This window comes from Pipra filicauda, unplaced genomic scaffold (genome assembly GCF_003945595.2).
Source record: "Pipra filicauda isolate LSUMZ 115617 unplaced genomic scaffold, ASM394559v2 scaffold64_size3178608_pilon, whole genome shotgun sequence".
NCBI lineage: Eukaryota > Metazoa > Chordata > Aves > Passeriformes > Pipridae > Pipra > Pipra filicauda.
In genome coordinates this window covers 1,648,650-1,662,704 of record NW_024104809.1, presented here as the reverse complement: position 1 = coordinate 1,662,704, position 14,055 = coordinate 1,648,650, and the positions used below count along the sequence as shown (strand labels likewise).

At 44.6% G+C, this 14,055-nt stretch overlaps 2 long non-coding RNA genes across 2 annotated transcripts in view; one reads left to right on the top strand and one right to left on the bottom strand.

Annotated features, from left to right (window-relative positions):
* The window catches only part of LOC113991354, a 136,118-nt gene extending 122,666 nt beyond the window's left edge, over positions 1–13,452 (top strand). The window contains exons 5-6 of the long non-coding RNA XR_003541899.2: positions 5,701–5,826; positions 13,269–13,452. This is a non-coding gene — a long non-coding RNA (uncharacterized LOC113991354). The remainder of the gene's footprint in view (positions 1–5,700; positions 5,827–13,268) is intronic.
* Positions 4,103–6,631, bottom strand: LOC120324685. The gene is made up of 2 exons (XR_005566174.1): positions 5,669–6,631; positions 4,103–5,041 (listed from the first exon to the last, which is right to left on the bottom strand). It is a non-coding gene; the product is annotated as an uncharacterized LOC120324685 (long non-coding RNA).
* Positions 13,453–14,055: the final 603 nt, after the last annotated feature.

Sequence of the window (14,055 nt, the reverse complement as noted above, 5' to 3'; positions counted from 1 at the left end):
AAATAAAACCTGCCTTTCCCAGTGGTGTTCCCTGGGGAGTTACCTCAGGGGTTTCCTGCCCATGGGGCCAAGTAGCACATAATAAGATGTTACAGTGGTTCAGGGAAAACTCGGAGGAATCACAGGAGACTGGGATCTGTTACATTTGTGAGCAATAGAAAAATGTAGCAGCATTGGAAACTCCTTTCCCTCCATCTGTCATGCCTGGAGTGGCATTTACGCAGGCAGATCTCTATGCCAAGGGGTCATGTTACAGCCCAGTTCTCTGCTAACCATGTTACTGCATGTTTTTGTCTCACCTGTGTACCCGAGTCCAACCCGTGTTACAGCTCAGAGGACAAATTCCTTGCTAGAACAGAGTTTGACCTCATGTATACCAGCAGTAACGACCACTATTGCAGCACAATTCCCAGGCATGTTCAGTTTTCTGTGCAGAGAGGACTGCTCACACTAAGAAAGAAGGCCATCAAAGTGAGATGTGCACTGTAAACCTCAGGATGGGGTGCGGGGTTGATGATATGCCAACCTATAAAAGTTTGCAATATCCTTTTAGCCAATTGCACAATTATTATTTCTTACCTATTTTACCTCTTTCTCCTTCTCCTGCACTTATCTCCTGAATTGAGAAGCACAACAGATCAGGTGTTTGGGTGCCAGCAAAGCACTTGGGAGACCTGGAATCAATATCTTTGCTTGCTGCAATCCTTTGCATCTGAGTTGGGTGAACCCCTTAGGGTATGCCTGCAACAGGTGAACTAAGTTCCTGATAAGTTCTACCTTCCTGGGGGCAAACAGCTGGATAAATTAACCTGGGGAGAACATGACATGACTATCTCCTGATTGATTTAGAGCTGGTCTCTCGAAGAGGTTGCCTGGGCTCCATGGATGGCTCAGCTACTTATAAAACAGTTGGTGAATCCCTGCGGTTCACAACCCTCATCATTAAGGTAAATCAGTGCCAACATAGGAAGTTTTAAATGAAAAATGGGCACATTAGATCACTCTATATGTCTGTCTACTCTAGTATCCTCTCTTCATCAGTGGTTGATAGCAGATATTTAGAGAAAACTATACGAGAAAGGCAAGCATGTAGTGGTAATTCTCTGGTGTAGTTGCCAGGCTGTGGGTTCTTGAAAGCTTCCTAGAATCTTGCTGTTTAATAGCACTTAATAGCTCTGTCCACAGCTTCGTAAAATCATTTTTTGAAATCTGTTTTAGGCATCCATAGCTCTGTTGGCAGCAAGCTCCAGAATTTAATTATGCATTTGATGAAGCGCTTCCTTTTGTTAGCTTTGAATCTGCCACTTCGTAACTTTATTTTATGCGGTTCCTTCTGCATAATCCTGCCATGCGAGCAAACTGCCCAGAGGTCACCAAGACTTTTCAAGCTGATGTTTCATCTACAGCTGCATGCCTGTGCAAAAGTTGTGGTTATGCATATGTGTCAAGAGGAGGTTGTTTTTCACTTAACCAAATCCATACCAACGCAACTCCCAATTTTAAATAGCATTACAATAGCGTGAATAGGTCTGCCAATGTTTTAACTCTTCTCTCTTCTTGGAAGTGAAAGTTTTACCAATGTAGAGTACTGACATATGAGCGTGACCATGCTTGCTCAGAGAGCAGGTGTAGTCAAAAGAGCTCGTCTTTCAGCCATAGCTTTGTACAAACATTTTTCCAGCACTAGTGAGTTTTACCAGGGAGGTGTTTCTGCTGTGGAGGTGGTGTGTGTCAAGGCTGTGCTCCATACCAGTCTGTAACTCACTGGCACAAAACAGGGCTTTGCTGCAGGACTGATGCCAGCAAGACAGCTCACCCACCTTTGCTGTCCAGACCCATACATAGGCCAACAGAAGTCTCTGGTAATCCAGCCTCTAGGGCTAAACCAGCCTGATGGAATGCAAAGCTGTCCCTCAAGTGATTTGAAAGAAAAAGCACAAACATCCTCATGAGGTCTGAGGAGTGTCCCTGCCCAATACCTGTACTAATGGCACGAAGTTCACTGAAGGCCTGTGCCTATGCATAAAAAGCCATGTCCCCAAGACCATATCTGAAAGTCTGATAAAAGACTTTATTTTTCAGGAACCCCTGAGTTTCTGTTAAAAGCAGTGAGAGAGATTGTGAGCTCTGCTCATTTCAAATTCAAGTCATTTACTCAGAAGTCTAAATATGGAGTTGGACTTTTATTTTATGATATACTGGCCTTTGTCTTGGGCTGTTGAAAAGAGAACATGATAAGCTAACAACTGGCATAAAATTTTCAGTTACTTTGTAAATGTTACAGCAGCAGAGAACCAAGTAGAATTACTGAAGGGTCAAAAGCATAGATTAGAAACATCATTAAGGAATGGTAAGAATTACTGATAAGTTCTAGTGTCTTTGTTTTATTACTTCCCTATATCAGTCAGGTCTGCAAACACACTGATTCACGTTTAATTGAACAACAGCTTCATTGTGAAACCTGCCATTCTTAGCTGCAGTATAGAAAATATCTTTAAAAACACCACCCCCGCTTTCTAACATCGTACAGACAAAGAATTACAGCTCATCTGCCATAGGATATATACTACAAGTGGCATCATCTTCCTTAAGTCTCATTTTCTCTGTCACATGTGGTGTGACAAACAGCAGTCTGGGGACCCGCGTGCTGCGTATGCCTTTGTGAGGAAGGGCTTCCCTCCACCTGCAACAGGCCCTCTCCTTCTCCCACTGCTCCCTCATTCCCCTTGTGTGTGTGCTTTGGTCACGACCGGCAATCTCTGGGCCAATGTCCCAGAGCTGCAGTCCAGGGCAAGGCAGGTGATGCTGTGTGGAGATGTGTAAGAGTGACCTTCTCTTTGAGTTCCCAAAGCCCCATCCATGCTCTGGATTGTGCACAAGCAAACACGTGTCCCACTTTCTGGAGAACAAGCAGACAGTGAAGCGTGTTCTGCTTTCGTTGTCCACGGGCTGCAACATACACTACCTATGGTCAATCCTGTATATTTGATTGTTCTCATATGAATAAAAAGGATTAGCTGTCTCTGCAGAGCATTTGGCCTACATTTCATCACTTTGCTTGTGAAGCTGAGCTGGATAGGAGTGTGAAAAAAAGAGCTTGTTAAAGCCTTGGTTTTGACACAGTTATGTCAGCCAGAAAAAAAAATATTTGTCTCAATACCTCATTTCATTTTAAGGGATGTATTCCTTTGGTGCTCTTAGCTGTGGCTTTCACTGCTGTACCAGCAAGCCCTACCTTGAATATATCATGTAGTGCAGGCATGGTAGGGTACACAGTCCAGCTTGGCTGCGACTCCAGCTGTATGGTGCTGGCACCTACTCAATCTAGGTAGTAACCTGGTGTCCTTGGTGCAACTCCTGGGAGAGGTAGGCATCTATTGCAAAGTTAGGCTTGAGGAGGTCACATGAGAGGCTTTTAACCTGCCTCTAATTTCAGATAGTGCATCCATGCGATCAAGAGTGCGTTCAACTCAGCTTACTTCAATTCCAGCACACAGAAGAGCACGGTGCTGTGGTTTGGAGGAGAATGGATGGTCCTTTAGGTCAGAAGACAGATGCAAACATGTATGCAGGATGCCCCATGCTATGTAATAGATCCCTGTGTCTGCCTCAGACCATGTGAGATTTCACAGCTCTAGTGTCACCATAAAGTTAGCTCACCAGAGTGATCTAAAGTGACATAACCAAGGTAAAAGTGACACTTCAGTACAGATAATCCCTTCATCTTTTAAGTTGGTTATTTATATTAGATCAGTCTGTGTCAGTCACAGTATCTGACCTAACAGCCCATTCCACTACCTGGGTAAGGATTTGTCTGGCTCTGTCATTTTTTGGCATTGTTAAACTCCTCGTGCAGTCAAGACTGCTAGAAGGAGGCTGGAAACTTCTCTGGACCAGTTACACCTTCCCTCCTGCTCAGGATTTTAACCTTTAGTCATTTATTTTTAGCCAAAATTGCTGAAAGCTCTTTCCTCCCAGTCTGTGCACTGTAGATTATGAAAACCTAATGAGAAAAGCTAAAACTCATTTGCTCAGAAAGAATAATTCCAACTCTGTCCTTTGGCAGATGAGAAAATTAGGCAAACTAATGCATTTGTCATAGTTTCAGTTGAATATGCTGTTTTATTCAACTTCATGTAAGGGTGCTGTAATAAGGGTCTAGGCATAGGTCGCTGAGAGGTTAATAACTCCAACGTTGTTTCTACAGGGCTTTTCAGAGCACTGTAGTTTTTCAGATGGAGGACTGGCAGCCTGAGGAAAGATCTAGATCCAAGGGATACTGGCAATAGAGAAGGCAAGATGGGTGGGTATCTATGAGTGTTGCAAGAGAACTGTCTGTCTACAGACCTCCACCTGAGGACTGTGCCCAGCTCTCCTGTGGACCTTGTGAGCTTCGGACAGATGGGTCTATGTGTTATGGTGCCAAACAAAGTATAACTATAGTTTGATTTGTGAGTGTTGCCTCCAGTTCTCTGGTAAACATCTGTCTAGTGTGGCCAAGGCCAAGTCACTTTTTCCCATTTCTCACTTTCTGCCTTAGGAAAATGTAAGAAGTAGTGCTCTTGTCCTAAGTATTGTGTGAAGATCCAGCACTGGAAAAGTGCTTATATATATGTTCTGAACATTACTGATGATCCCAGAATGTGGAAACAGTCCAGCATAGTAAGTCTAGTCTGATATTTGAGAATAAAAAAATCTCAAATTAAGACTATAATATTTGAGAGTAAATTACCTAGCCTATAGATGCTACTCACCATTTTTCTGTCTTGCTCATTTTTATGTTTTATTCCAATGTGTATTTGAATCTCTCTACACTGCCCAACCTCATTCTGCCATTTGGTTGGGGGAAGAGAAAAGTCTAAATTTGTGGCTTTTATATGAAGAAGTCTTTAAGCTGCCCACCAGATTCTCCTGTTGGCTCCTGTGGAGTGCCTGAGGCTGGGATCATCCTGTAAAACTTGCAGGCTTTGGTATTTCTGTTCCGACTGCTTTGCTGGCATATTAAGGTAGACAAACGGACTCACTCTATGTCCTCAAGAACCTAGGCATAGCAGTGACAATAAGAGAGAGGTATTTGAGGTTAGAAGAAATTTGCATTCATGCTAGTGTAATAATTTCAGGCTCCTGGAAAGATATAGGATTTTCCCCTTTAAAAAAAAAAAAAAAAAGCTATAGGCCAAAGCTGCATCCCCAAGAAAGCAGTGACTATGGTTTTGCACAGAAAGGCATGTCTGTTAGAGGGAGAAAAAGATTATAAAAAAGTAGTTTTCTAAAAGGAAAATTGGTTTTAATGGAAAACATGTATCCAACGAAATGCCTGGAAAATTTGACTGCAGCAAATTTCTGACTTTATGTTTCAGTCAGATAAACTATCAGGCTGACTGAAGAAGTAATGGAATGAAATTATACTGTCTGTGTTACACTGGAAGGGCAGAATAAATGATCCCTAGGCTGCAGTCTCAAAGGACCGTGGCATTTTCATGAATTTTCTATACTGTGTTGCTTGGAGCAAGACACCAGCTAGTTCACTCTTCCTGTCTTGCCTCTGCTGTTTGAGTCTGTTGCAAAGCCTGATCTGTAAGGGGCAGAAAAAGAGTGCAGTGGGGCTAGATCTGTAAAAAGCACTTCCAGCAGTTCTAGAATGACAGTGGAGAGAAAAGCTTCTTACCTGAATACTCATGTATGTCTGGCCTCCCACAGTTCTGCTCCTGGCACTTCTTTTGGATGATCCCAAGCAAGTTCCTTCTCTCTCTTGAATGGCTTCTTTACAACGGAAAATGGAGGGAAAAGTCATCTAGGTGAACTAGAAGCACACATTTCAAATAGGTGAGTCATCTGTATTAAAGTGGACACCTTTAGTAAGAATAATGGTGGGCTAAATTAAATGTTCTTCTTAAGTTAAAATGCCCACATGAGGCTTTAATGTGATTTAATTAAGTTTTTAAAAGTTTCATTAGCTTGCAAAGTTCATTCAAATTAGGATTCTGGAGTATCTTCATGTAGGTAAACCCATAGTTTTTTCCTCTGATGAAACGGGGACTTCACCACCTTAGAAAAGCAATGCTGCCAGACTCAGTTCACTGATACCTAGAAAGCACTTTGTTCTGTCAGAGGCAGGAGGCCAAATGCGTGTAGTTCTCTCCTGTGAGTGCAGCACACACAGGCTTTGGGCAGCTGCACGTGGCTCTGTGTGAGGCTCCCAGCTGCAGCCTTCTCCCAGACACATACCAGCTAGCAAGGACGGTGCCGTCACCTGCATGGAGCCATATCCAAGGTACCAAAACACTGGTTCTGCTCTTTCTTCTGCCACCAGCTTCCCATGTCCCACACGTACCTACCAGCAAGAAATGGGGCCATAACAATATATATGCGTTTACTCTTCCCTGTGTTTTGAAGTCAAGAGGAGAGAGGGGGATTTGAAGGCTTGTTTTGAGTGCCTGATGTGGGTGACTTTGCTGTGCCATTTCATTATGGGAACTCAACTGCAGCAGATTTCTGGAAACCTGATCCCTGAGATAAACGTTGAAGAACTGAAACAGCAGTATCTGTCCAGTGCTTCAGACTGTCAGTTCAGAGGCAGGTCAAAGCCTCCATGACCTGAACAGGGCTGTCAGTATAAGGACAGCTGCTCTCAGTCATAGGCACCCAGTGGACCTAAGTGGAGGCAAAAGTTACATTAAACAGCCACACTGCTTTCCAAGTCACATGAGACCTACTGACATGCATTTTCTAAGAGACTAATGACATCTAAAGCTCTTTGAGTAAACTATTTGCTTTACATTTATAACAGGATAATCATCCCACTGCTTGTCGTGGGAATTAAGCCACTGATCACCATCCCAGTGACCAAAAACATTCTCCTTGAGAATAAAATACACATCTTTATCGTTAAATTCTGCCTCATCAATAATGAAAGATTCTCTTACAAAGCTATCAGGTTTAAGAAAGCAGCCATCTTACAGACCATGCCAGCCTCTTTCCAGATGGCATTTTGAATACAATATAGACCAGGACCTTTGCTCTCCAATCCATTATGCAATAATCAGTGCTTATAAATTAAGTATGTGCCTAGCAGAATGTGTCTTTCCATGTGGCGAGCCTCGTGCAGCAAGGACAGACTGTGAGTCACCACAGGTGACATAGAGGCCACCTCAGTTGGTTGTTTCAGCTGAAACATGAGAGGCAATTCCCACGGGCTAGGAGGCTGCATCTGAAGAAGGAGCTTGGGGTCAAAGATTCAGAGCTCTTTATGTACTCTTATAGGCTAGTATGTTGTCTGGTGGTGTTGACATGTGGGTAACTGCTCAAATACCATCATGACAGTAAGATAGGTACCTCACTCATCAGGCAAACTACCACATGTCCACTGAAGTTTATGGTTCACTTGTCACCGCACACCCCATGGGGCGGCTGATCTGTGGGCCCCCTGAGGCTTGTGGTGACTTACAATGCAAGACAAGGGACAGCTTTCAACCACCTTGTTAAACCACAATGAGATGCAGCAGTGGACAGGCCAGGGCAGGCTCCAGCTGTGCACTGCCGTCACCTCCGTGCGGTTGTTGGCCTCTAAAGCTCACTCAGGTGAACTTGCAGAGTCTGCAGTCACACTGCCGAGCTGGAGGGTGGTGCAACATGCTGGATACAAACTGCTTCTCCAAAGTGAGACATAGATTAGGTGAGGACTACGCCCAGTTTACTTAGCTGTCAGTGTACTGCCTGGTTTGGGAAATCCCTAGGCGGGGGACTACTGGCACCTGGGAGGTCACACTGGTCACTGTGTACTTGCCCTCTTCTTAAGCTCTTTTTCTAAATATTTGGTACTGACCACAGCTGGAGAAGATGCACTGGATTAAATGGACCTTTGGTGTGTTCCAGGTGTTGCCAGTCTTATGTTCTTACGGTCACCAAAACTAGCTTATAATAAAACAGGTTAGCTAAGGCCATTTTGATATTGAGTGTTCATTTGTGAAGTGCTTTGAATATCAGGCAATAGTAGCTAATCTTTGATTACCAGTAGTGACTGCTTTTTCAAAAGAAAATATAGGTGGGGAGAAAAAGTAATTTCTGTTCAGTTCCTGGTCCTGGTTGCCTGGTGAATTCTTTTGACGCGCAGAAGAACAGATTTGCATGTTGGTATTTTGGGGATGTTTCCCATGAGAAAAAAAGTGCAACTCAAAACTCTAGATGACTTGAGTGTCTTGTCACGATTATATCCTCCAAGGGTTTGTGTCATTCAGATGATAAATAGGGTTTAAATAACAGAAAAACAACAGTACTGCCTCATGTAAATAACAGCAGCATCGCTACATGCTACCTGCCGCATTGTTAGTGCAGACGTGATGGTTTGCTGATGGTGTTCACTTCCCTGTGCCCAGCACTTGTGTCCTATTCAGCCAGAACTGAGATTTTCTGAGAAATGCCTGATCAATCTGTGGACACCAGTGACACAAGTGCCCAGATCCCATCATGCTGTTGCAGAATGGATTCATTTTGACACAGGGTCTGCTATAAATGACCATGTCAAATGTATCCTGATTATCTGAGCACAAAAGCAAAGCAGGTTTTCCAAGGTGCACAAGCATCTAAACCCACAAAATATCCAACTTTTCAAGTCATTCACACAGGTCAGGTTCTTAGCTCCTGCTGATTACAATAAGAAATTATATGAGAATTATAATGAGAAAAGTGCTTTTTAAACACCTGTTAGATGTGTGTCTGCCTCCTTTGGCCTGTATGCGAATGCCTCAGCTATGTGATCTGCTCCAGTTCACAGGACTGGTTAAAAGAGAAAAGGGAATTTCAGACTCCAATGTGGTTACCAAGCCACCACATTTGTATCAGCAGAATGAAGACAGGCAGTTTCCATCACAGCTGCACGATGTCTTTTGTCATGATAACTGCATGTTCGGGACTGTAGAGAGATTCTCCAGTGGAAATGTGTTCGGTTTTTACCTGCGATATGTCACTGTGTTGCAAGTGATGGTACAGTGCTGGTCATCCCAGAATGTCACAGTGGAACCAGACAACCCAAAGCAAAGCAAAGTCCACCAAGAAGCCCACAGTGGGCAGCAGGCTTTTCTGTTTGCAGACACATCTACCTTCAGTTGATAAGAACTTTTAGTGAAAACAACGCTGGAGTAATCTTTAAAATTATCACATACATCTGTGAGTTGTTTTAGGGAAAAGACCTCCCATGAGGAGAAGGAGAAAGGCCTCTGGCTGGCATTGTAAATCATGTAGCATCCCACTGATATTTAGGAACAAGTTGAACCTTAACTTACTATTCCCATTGCCAGCTCCTGTGTGGTGTTGCTTGGATGAGTCTTGCTCCTGATGGCTAAAGATAGAAATGTTTTTCCACTCTGATTTTGTTTTTAAGCTCCATTAGAGCAGGCCTCAAAATAGTTTTGGAGTTTATTTATTTCTCATTCTTTGACTTGGTTTCATGCTGGATATCCCAGGCTGGCTGGTGCTGTAGACAGCAGAGCTCTAACTGGAGCAGACAAGCAGGCTGGTGCCCAAATAGAACCTGCCATCAGAGTTTATGGTTAGGACTGAGTGGAGAGTGAAGCTTCACGATCTTACTGCCAAGACAGAAAACTAAAGGCAGCCTGTTTTACTGGTGCACCATGCTGCTATCTCCAGTAGGAGCCGAATGGGGACCATTTTGTTAGGACCAGCAGAGGTGAAGCCGTATCAGTCCCCCAGAATTGTGGCTGAGTTCACATAGCTGCCTAAGTTTGGTGGCTGCATACCAGAAAACTGATTGCTGCTGCAGTAAGGGCTCCAGGTGTCCACTGTCACAAAACATGTGCTGTTCTTGCTAGCTTCATAGCTACTTCCTGCATAATGCTGCTTCCTGTGTGGTGATCACTTCCAGATGTGCCAACGAAAACAGGGTGGATTTCATGCAAGAAAGTATTTTCATATTATTTTCTCTGAGATCAGAGTAATTTTTCCCACATCAGTCTAAAAGAGAAATTCTGGTGATATGATTTGACTTCTGCTGCCTTCACAAGTTGCTTTTGCCTCCATGTGTTGCCTCCAGTGTTGACAGCTGGCAGATTTCACTGTAGCATCCAACAGGATTTTGTACCGTCCACCAGAAGTATCCATCCCAGTTATCAAACATCAGGCACACAGCACATCGTCTCTGTTGCATCTCCCTTTTCTGTCTCCACCTGCCAGCCAGTCCACCACAGAAACCTTCCCTTTTTCTGCTCATAGTCACCAGTTCAACACGAGGTGAATCTTTTTTCTGTCACTGAGCTTATAGGCCTTCTCCTGCCAGGACTACTCAAAAGCCTTCACCAACTGGTCATTGAGGCAGGAAAAAATGGTTCAGCTCACGTGGGTTAAACCAAATCAGGATTGAAATGATTTATTGATTTATTAAGGATATTCCGTGCACTATACATTCAGGATCTATGTCAGCAATACAGCAGTTCAACCACAAGGTTAGACACTTATAAAACACTAATAAATTCCTGCAAGTTCCTAAACACACTTTTGTAACTAATCTCCAGGCACGCAGGCACCAACTCCTCTGTCAGTGGCATGGGGGCCACTTCTGGGAGCACAGGTCTTCCCGCTTACACCCCGCTCCCACTGGGGTTGTGGCCACTCCAGCTCTGGGGGTGCCCATGCTACTCACTACAATCGGCTAGTGCACCTGCTGTGAGAAGGCATGCCAGCAGGTCACGCACACCCTCCCAAAGGGTCAGGCCACACGCTGGGTGCCAGCTTATGACAGCGTCTCATGAATGGGGAGCTGCTGCATCTGAGCTCAACAGTGGTTGTGATGTGCCAGACTGGCTTTTGACAGTCTGAGGCCTCTCCTTGCTCCATTACCATTTTCTATGTTTCTTTTATATAGCCTTTCAGATCAACTCATTCTGTGTCTCAAAATTGTCATTCCCTGGTTACTGTTTAATCCAGCTGACAGTTGCCATCCTCTTTAGCGTGATCAGCTAAGGCCTGGTGATTGTTTCCCTCTTCAGTAAGATTGGTTTGGGGTAAATGCACTCTCAGACACTTTTGGGTTTTCCATCCGTACATGCTGTTTACAGTCACTTATCTATCTTATCAGCTGTTGTCTTCCACAATGTTTTTATCCAAGTGTGAGCTGTGCAGGCACTCCCACACAACTATTGAACTGATATTAAAGAATAGTGGCCCCATATCTGGATTTGGGGGGAAGCTATTTCTACATAAATTTACTTTCTCAGTGCCTACCAGTTCACGATTTTTTGAACTTAGTTACCTCAGCTTGCATAGCTACATACAATTAATCTGTTCAAGTGTAATCATTGTGCTCAGAGGATCACTGCATATGTCTATAAGTCTAATCCCTAGTGACCCCACATCTGTAAGGGGGACAAGGAGAGAAAGAAGGAAGACTTGAAAGCTACTTTTGTCATACTGTGTTCTGAGAGACTACATATTCTGCTTGAGCCGATGTTAAATTGTGTAGCAGCCGCTGAGTGGGCTTTCTTTCTCGTGAACCTCCCAGGCAGAGAGTTGGAGGACAATCCTAAGGCAGTGTCCAGTAAGACCAAGAAACTGATGTGGGGATGAAACACCAGCACATGCCTTGCTGGGGCACTGAGGGCAGCTCTCAAGGGTCACACCTCTCCCCTTCAAGGCCTCTTGTAGCTCCTGGAAGAGTATATAATGCCTGTTTGCCACCAGGCATCTTGATCTTGGTCTGCAGGGCTGCAGCAGCTCTTGTTGCCTGTTTTTTCCTCACCCTGCCTCACCTGTTGTGTGTGATGCAGGCTTGGTGCCAAGCTCTTGGCCAACTGCCCTTTCCAGCTCCTGGGCATGCCAGCCCGAGGAGCCCCAGTGGCAGTGTTTGCAGTGGCAGCCCATGAATAGTAACTTTCTGAGGCCATTTCACAATCTTCTGTCACCTTATGGTTAGGATTTGGTCCTGCAGTCTATGAGAGGCTCCCCACCCTGGCATGCCTCCTTCTGCTGCAGATCATCCACAGCCACTATCAGAGATGTTTCTAGATCACACATTTCCCAGAGTTCCTGTATGTGACTGCCAGCAGCACAGTCTCATTTCCCCTACAAATAGTCACCAAGCCAGATAAATCATTACTTTGTTTTGCTCTGCGCTTGGGCACTACTTTTTGCTGCTACATTAGAAGTAATTGTTCATCCTCCTGCTCCATAGTGAGACAGCTTTTCTTGCCCTAAGTCCTTTCTCCCAGTAGCACAAGGCAGGAGACCCAAAGGAAGCAGGAATCTCATTGATGGCTATGCCCAAACCCACCGGAGAAAATCAGAGTGCTCTTCACATGCTAACTGCTTAAGGCAGTGAGAAAAACCCTTAGCAACTTCTATCTTGTAGGTTGTTCCTTCCTAGGTGCTGGTGCACAGCTTTCCCCAGCCCCATCCTTCATCCTGCAGCTAATCTCTTGGACATACATTGCTTTGCACATTTTGTTCTTGGCAGTTTCCAATGTTGCCTCAGGCCCTTATCACCTTAAAAGATCAGATCATATAGTAGTGGCCTTAGAGACGGCCTGATTGATATCTGCACAGCCAAACAAACAGTAAATTTGAATAAAATTTGGCACCTTGTTGCCTATTAGATCTGCTGATTCTGAGAGGATAATTCACAGACATCAAGTAAAGTGTGTGTACTGAGCATACATGGGACAGAGTCTTTGGCTGTGTGAAAGAGCTTATAGGGGTGGTGTGCAACCCTCATGGAGAGCCTTTTGCCCATTCCAGATCCTGCACACACCACCTGTGCAGTCATGAGGATTTGATATCGCTGGACACTGCCAACCCAACAGGACTTCTCTGTGTATTTATACAGAAATACAGACGCTTGCAGGAAGGGGAAAGAGTTTCCCAGTGATCCCTGAACAAACACTGATGAAGCCAGGAGCTCCCGCAGCTCGGCGTTCACCAGCACCACTAGAGTTTGTAGTGAAGGTGTGAGTGTGCTCAGAGGAAGATCATGTTTCTGGGTGGCCATTTACAGTGTAATTGTGATACAGTTATTTAGATACTCTCTAGTTGCTTTCTCCAAACTCATTCTCTGCAGTCATAGGAAACAATGCTGTGGGAGAGTGTATTCTTGTTCAAATCTTCCCTGATATTAGTATCACCGTGAGCCTCCCTGAATATCCCATCCCTATTTTATTTTGGATGACCCCCTTTCTCAGGCAGAAGGTAATTAGGAGAGGGCTGCACCAGCTGCTGCTGTTGCATGTGCCTTGAACTAACTCATGCGGTGTTTTCCTCTGCAGACCAGATGAACTGGGTCCTGGCCCATGGATAACACGAGACACAGCATTCAAGGGCAGGCTGTCCGGTGAGTAGGTTTGATGCTTGGGTGACACCACCACACACCTATACATAATTCCCAAACTGCTGCCCTGTGCAGAGTAGCATAACTGGGCTGTAAATTGTACCCAGGGCATTAGTGTTTCAGTTCCCCGGTGGCCAGTGCAGATTGGGCGTCCCAGCAGCTGGGAAAAACAGACTAGTTGGTGAGAGCAGCAACTGTGCTGAGGTCTGGGAAGTTAAAAATGGGTGTTTTTTTCATTCAGCAGTGCTCATCTATTTATTGGCTTGATTGTAATCACAGCTGCCTTAACTTGTAACTAATACTGTCCTCCCTGCAGCGTAGATGATGATCACTTGGGTATCAGATACTGCTGTCTATGTTTGCTTTTGTTATCACCCACCATCAGCAGGTCTCTTTGAAAGACCAGCTCTGACCAGACACCAAGGAGAAAAGAGGGATTCCAGTTATCCTCTTCCCTGTGGCTGACCAGTTCTTTCCCATCACACAAACACCACTGAGAGCTGATTCTCCTAATGCAGGATGCAAATCCATGTGGCACACCTGGTTCCCTTTGATCATGTATAATTTATCATGGAGCATTCAGCAAAGCAGACACTCCCAATTAAATACAGCCTTCTAGGCACATGACCTCTCTGTGCCTCTAACCTACATGGCTTTGAGAAATCTGGTCTTATGCCTGAAGCTAAGGAGGCCATGCTCAGCCACTGCCATGAATGGTGGTGTGA